This window comes from Urtica dioica, chromosome 11 (genome assembly GCF_054948205.1).
Source record: "Urtica dioica subsp. dioica isolate 48M chromosome 11, U.dioica_male_clone48M_v1_H2, whole genome shotgun sequence".
NCBI lineage: Eukaryota > Viridiplantae > Streptophyta > Magnoliopsida > Rosales > Urticaceae > Urtica > Urtica dioica.
The window spans coordinates 12,554,859-12,562,473 of record NC_142766.1 but is presented as its reverse complement, the minus strand read 5'-3'; positions in this window follow the sequence as shown (position 1 = coordinate 12,562,473).

Genomic DNA, 7,615 nt, shown 5'->3' with positions numbered 1-7,615 from the left:
GATAATGATTTCTTTTCTCATTTTCATAACGCATACACAAGGAAAGTAATTGAATCATAGTTGTCGTATGTGTGTATAACTGGGACAAATTGAACGTCTTTTCCATTGAAAAAGGGAAATATAATGGAATGGTTTTCATTGTTCTATCAATGTTTCTCCAATAAAATAAACTTTAGATAGTGGCTCAATTATTTCTAATCCCTACCAGTGTCAGAACCAGTGCTTTAGAGGAAATAAAGATATATTTTTCAGTATAGCATTTTAAACTGGACTTATTCGATCAGATCGATTATGAGATTGTAATAATTTAGTTTAACAAACCGTTTGTTTTTTTCTTCTCCTTTTTCAGAAGTCCTGTTTTGTACGTACAATTTAGATGATGTCTTGGGTTTAAAAATGATTATATGCCTGAAACAATTGGAAACACCATATTTTTTTCTAAATCTTTTACGAGTTCTACTTCTATTTCTACCATCTTTGTTAGTTTTCTAATGTTATTTATATTTTTAAGATTTCAGTCAAACTTGACATAATATTCCATTTAACTTCAACCAAGGTCCAAGACATAGGTGCAATATCGTTAAATAGTGTGGGAGAGCATTTCCAAGACTTTTGTCATCTCCATAGTTCCCAAATTATTTTAATATTATTTTAATATTTCATGATATGAAACAATTTTATTTGGATGATAAATAATAACGGCACATTACCTATCTCAAAACATGTTTAATTAGTAGTGTGAAGTCACTGCGCATAGAAGGCTGTTACACAGTAGGAAAAAAAATTGACTAATCAATAAATAATCAATGATACTCGTCGATCTAATTTGAATAATCACCTGTTTAGAGCCGTTTTCCTATTACACTAGAAAAAAAATGGACTTTAACAACAAATATCACTTATAAAAGTCCACTTTCAATCTTTTAGAAGCAACATTTATCACTTCTAATCATTAGGACCTAGAACTAGCCTGTTGCTTGGGGAGGCTCGACCGCTACACGTCACTCGAATATAGAGCGACATGAATTCAAATAGTCTGTCCTTTACCATAGCCGTCGCTCTTATAAAGAGTAACGTAAATTCCATACTTTTCCTGAAAAATAAAGGCCATGCTCATCTCATGGCCCATCCTGGGCATCGGACGAAATCGGAAATCCCGTACCGAAGTCTTGACCTTCCGACGATCTCCCGGAAGGAAGCTTTCCGTCGCATTTCACACGGAAATTCCGTAAGTGCGGAAATGATTTTTCCGTGCCGAGTGAATATTTGACGGAACTGGTTGTTGCCGAGCTGCGTTAATGGCAAAAATAATCTGGGTCGTTGGATTTTACATCCAACGGCCCAGATTAAAAAAAAAAAAAAATAAGAAACCTGCTGTGCTCTGCCTTCCGTCCTGTTCCTTCGATCCCCTACAACCACTTCCGTCGCTCCACGGAAATCAAGTTGCCATTTCCATGCCACACGGAACTCGGAATTTCCGTAGGCGCGCGGGAAGTCTCGGAAGCCCGTCCTTCCGTGTGCTTCCGTACCGAGAAGCCAGCATGACTCATGGCATTCTAATCCGTTTAATGGATTATCAAAGAGATTTTGATCAAATCAATAAGGAAAGTTGTTCACAAAAGCTTATGTGTTCACTTCAAACCTTTTAATAAAGAAATACTAGGAAACGCATAATATGGTAATCACGATCAAATTAGTCTCAAAATGTGGATATAATCTAAAAACCACAAAATCCAACATAGTTGTTGTTAATGCCTGAAAATGGATCAACACGAAAACCGGTCCGCGATTCGGTTTAGGGCGGCCGGACCCTATGACCGTGCGGTGATCGAACGGGGAAGTTGTCTCGGCACTTTTCGCCTCCGTCATGCCGGAAATGAGTTTCCGACGACTCTTAACCTGAAAAAGAGAGAAACGTGAGCTAAAGAACCCCGGAGGGGTTTCCTCCGGCGGGCACTTTGACGCTCAACATTAGTCCAAGTGCCTCTGCCTCTCTCTCATCTGAGACTCTCTCTCTCTCTGTCTATCTCTCTAGAACCTTGAAGCAAGACACTAGGACTAATGTTGAGCGTCGGAGTGCCCGCCGGAGGAAACCCCTCTGGGGTTCTTTAGCTCACGTTTCTCTCTTTTTCAGGTGAAGAGTCGTCGGAAACCCATTTCCGACACGGCGGAGGCGACAAGTGCCGAGACAACTTCCCCATTCGACCACCGCGCGGTCATAGGGTCCGACCCTAGACCGAACCGCGGACCGATTTTCGTGTTGATCCATTTTCAGGCATTAACAGCTGTCTCATATAAAAATGATACAAGTCATTATGGAGATTATTTTTATTATTAAAAAGAAGCATAAAAGTATTGTTAATATAAAAATGGATCCAAAAGAAATACGAGGAGGTCCATTCCTCCTATTCTCCACGGGTTCACGCCAAACATCAAACATGAAGGCAAAGCGAGAAGATAGAAAGAGAAAAAAAATAAATTCAAACACTGAATTTTCTTCGTAAAATTCAAAAAAGAAGAGAAGATTTTTATATCAAATAATTGGCTACGTAGCCATCTTAAACACTAGCAATTTGGTTTAGCCAACCTTTCGTTAATTTCATCTAAATAGCCATCTTGCTTACGTGGCAGCTTATTAATTGAAATTTTTTTACACGTTTATCCTTACTAATTAAAGATTTTTTTTTCCTAAACTTGAATTTTTCCGATTTGGAAAGAATTTTTAACGTATATTTCAGGATTTTATGGACGTGAGATATGCGTTGGCTTTAGCTAAGTTTGTTTCTATTTTCGTGGCTATTAATTATGGAATAAAATCAGAAAATATATTCTTTTATTTACTGAATATTATTTGATTCAAAACAGCGAATCATCATTGATGAAACAATTGGTATTAACTATAAATATGCTTTGTATTTACAATGCATTTACGATGAAACAATTGGTATTAACTGTAAATCAATGTTGTATTTACAATACTGGATAAGAATTCACTAGAACCAAAATCTCAGCAAATTCACAATCACATAAATAAATCTCATATACTCAAAACCACCAGCAATTCCGATGAAAAAGAAGAAGAAGAAGAACATAAAAAAAAAATGAAGGATCATCATAATACAAGAAATCATGTAATCCCAATTCTTCATTAATAAAAAATAAAATATTTGGATTCTTCTTTCCCAATTCTTCTTTGCATAAAATATTTGGAAAATCGTCGCCGTCAATATACCAGGCATGGATATTTCGAAAATCTGCAAATTGAAAAGAACAAATCAAATCAAGCATCCCTAACAAGCTCCACCAATCCAATCCGATAGGCACAACCCGTTTTCCGTCACCATCGACGAGCGTCGACCGATGTTGCAGAGGGTGGGTGAGTGTCGGAGCCGATGTTGCAGAGGGTGGAGCGTCGGCCGATGTTGCAGAGCGTTGATTTTGTTTTTATCGGTTGCGTAGAGGCCGATGTTGCAGAGCGTTGATTTTGTTTTTATCGGTTGTGTAGAGATAAAGAGAGAGTATAGATATCTGCATTAATGGAGTTTTAAATGCTCCCTCAATTTGTGCGAGTAGTTATGGCCGAATATTTTGTTTTCTATTTGAATTAATGGGCTGAAAATAATGAACAGAAATTTTGCTAGAGTTATTTGAGGTCATTCACGTCTTTTAACATGCTGTGAATAGATTGATGTGGCTATTAACAGAAAATTAATAGAAGGTCGGCTAAAACTAAAACCCTTATAACAGTGTGGCTATATACCTATATAACCCTTTTTATATTCCTCATTTTAGATCTTCGGTCGTATTCCACTCATTCATCTTAAGATATCACTCTCTCCCTCTCCCTCTCGGCTGTACTTTCTCTCGCCCATATTCTTTCTCTCTTCTTCTCATGCTCTTGTTTATTTGTTCTTCTTGTTTGTTTGATCAAATGAAGTTAATAGAGAGTTTGATCAGATTCAAACCAAGCTTTAGAGGCGAAAGTATAATAGGGGAAATTTTGACCTTTCAAAATTTCGCAAAAATTAGAACTAAGTTTTTGCTTCTAAAAGCGCAACAAAAAATATGTCCCTTCTAAAATTGAAAAATTCAATTTTAAAGAGAAATTTAACTTTATAGACCTAATAAATAACAAAATTAAACATTATAATTAGACTTGTTGGTTACATTCTATTTAAATCTAGACTTTTGTCATATTTTTGGACAAAAATACCCCTCCAAATATTTTAATTGAAAAGTATTGAATTTCATTGCAAATCATCGCAAACCATTACAAATAAATTTGAATTTTTTACAACAATGACTCATTTTGCAACTAAGATTACAAAAGGAGTCATTGCTAAACATTCCGATTTATTTGCGATTATTACGATAGTTTTAGATGGCGTGATGGTTTGCGATGGTTTAAAATAGGAGGTCAAATCACGAAATTTCTATACTTTTGAGATCTATAATATGAATTTCTCATATATTTTTTTTTCTTAATTTTCGTGATGGTATTAGAAGCGATTCAATTTTTTTTGCTTCTAAAAGCTGTTTTGTAGTAGTATTATCCATTAATTTCAAATTAACCTCCTAATCTGATATCCCCTCATTTCTTGTCAAATCCTCACCAAAATGTTTGATTCTCTTAAGTTCAATGAATGTGAACAATATTCACGAAATACAGACCCGTTCTTTATCACTCACAAATAAGTGGAATGAACAAGACTGAGGTTCACGTACGACACAAACTTTTTTGACTTGTAAACATACGCGCGAGAATCAGAATAAAGAACAATCACTACATGAATCAAGGTTTTGTTCGCCAGATTATATGCACGACTAACATGTTTCTGTCACGGAAAATAGTTTGCGCGACAGAATATTTTGCTGCGCAAAGTCCAAAATTATTTCATTATAAATTTTGTATTTTAAATATAACTTTTATCTTTTCAATTGCACATTCCAGTATATACTGCTCATGAAATTATTTGTATAAAAAAAAAAAAAATACTTTGCGTCACATATTATTCTGTCACGCAAAATTGCGCCTAAAGATTCCGCTTGCGCCACGGCTGTGAAACATGTTGAAAGACATTTTACTATAACACATTTGCCGATAAAAAAAAAAAAAGTCAATAACATAATAACAGTTTGGTCGGAGAAGATTTTATTTTTCCTGTAATGCATGTTAATCAATAAAGTATATATTATGGTATGCAAATCCTTTGGTAGAGTAATTGTAATCGAACTTTAACTAATATTATTAGTTTCTGTCACTTATTCGGTAGGACTTTAACTTCACATTTATGACTTTATGTCATTTTCCTTGTGAAAAAAATCCAGACACTTTACTAAGTGATTGTGACCTTGTACGAGTGTAGGACATTCCTCTTTAAATTATTTGACTGCCTTTATTTTACTGTAATGCGTGCTAAGCAATAAAGTATATATTATGGTATGCAAATCCTTTGGTAGAGTAATTGTAATCGAACTTGAACTAATATTACTAGTTTGGGGAATTGACACTAATGATACAATTTTAATGTTACTTATCAAATGTAGCTTAAAACTAAAAAATTGACAAAAGTAGTATTACAAGTAGGTAAGAGAATTTATTTTTTCCTTAACTATCCTCAAGACCCATTAATGAAGACCAACTTATTTTGCTCATTTTTCTTCAAAACGCAGCCTTCAGTTCCTCAAACAAACCGTGTGAAAAAAAACAATCACTCCTTCGCCGCTTGTGAGTCACCGGAGATTTCTTCACGAGGGTCGCCGGAGTGCTGGTCGCCGGAATCTTGCTCGCCGAAATCCAAATGATGGTTTTTTTACCTGCAAATCCAAGGTTTGAATCCTAAACCCATTTTAAACCCATTTTGCAATAATCCTAAACCCATTTTTTCCTTCAAATCCAAATGATGGTTTGTTTCATGCAAATCCAAGGTTCTTATTCTTCTTGTGCTGAGGAGGGTTCCTTCAAATCCTAGATCCAAAACTTCTTCAAACATATTTTGATAAGTTCTTCCTATTTTTAACATATAAGAACATGTTTAATTGTTTTGATTCATGTTGAAATATGTTCCATTGTGTTTGGGTGTGATTTGTTTGTCAAAAATGGCGTTTTTTGTGATTTCCCGATTTTTGCAGGGTGTCATAGAAGTGTCACGATCTGGATGTTTTTCGATGTTAATAACCGTTTTTTAATACTCATATCTAATGTGACCAAACGTATACAGCTATGGTGGAAATATGTTTATATGCTAAGCATAGTGGGAAGTGGGTAAAACCGGGCGTATATCAAGAGGGTGGTACTCTTACGCTTTTACTTCATACCAATTTGAATTACTCAAGTTTGATGCAAACATTGTATGCTCGGTTGAACGTGACCCCTGCAACGCATTCAATCAACGTCAAACATGAAGCTGACGTGCTCATACCATCAACCATAGACGACAACGAAAGTTTGCGATGTTATTTGTACTTGAGGAAGAACGAACTGGGCCAGACAAAGTTGAATCTTGTACTTGAGATTAGTCAGGAGGCATTTCAAGATAAAAAAAAGCGTATGAAGCCTCTTCTCCATAGGTTGGATCCACTCCAACACCAAACACAAGCGAGAGTGGATTCGCTTGCAATCGAAGCATGATCATTCCAAACATGCCAAGTCCTATATCCGAGTCACGTGAATGGGACTTACCAAGTCTGGAGGCTTTCGTCAATGATACTGTTGGGTTGGATGACATCAATACTTTTAGCCAGGTGACACCGACATCCCAACCCAGAGGGTCTCTGCCACCAGTTATTTTGTCGATAAAGGCTCTACCACAGACTCAACACCAGCAAGAGTCTCCTCTTCCACCACAGCCGCCAACTCGATCCCAAAGAAAAGAGAAGGTATCGAGCCAAGAGAATGAGAGGTGTTCGATTAGGCTCCCGAATTAGATACATGTGTCAAGAGTAACGATATTGAGGTGTTGGACATTTTATCTCCAGTAAGTGTGAAAAAAAGGGATTATATGCAAACAAAGCGGCGTTGTTGAAGCATTTATGGATGGATGCAATAAATAATCATTATCGGTTCAAAACAAAGAACTCATCTTCGCTCAAACTTCATGTCATTTGTACGGGTAAAAATTGTGATTGGGCGGTCCGGGCAGTGAAGCTAAAGAACACGGATTGTTTTGAAATTAGAAGGTAAAATTTCACGACCTAAAAACTGATTTTATTTAAAATTTCCTAACTTCTCTTCATAGATGAATCAGTTCGTGACAGATCTTTCACGAAGTGAATCCAGTCCGTGACACATGTATCACGAAGTGGATGCACTTCGTGTCAGATCTGTCACGAAATTGATGCACTTGTTTTCAATGTTTTTGACCGTGTGTACGTCTTTATGTTTCATGATATGATCCAAAGCTTGTTCTGTGGAGGACAGACATAAAGGGCAATCGCAAGTTACTGCAGAGTTGGTTGGAGGGTGTACATAGTTGTATCCCAAAGGAGATCCAGAGTTACATGCGAACAGAGGTTGGAGTCAATATTTCATACAGAAAAGCATGGAGGGCAAAAGAATGTGCAATAGATTCTTTATATGGGACTGAGGATGAGTTATATGTCTCTCTTGTAAAAT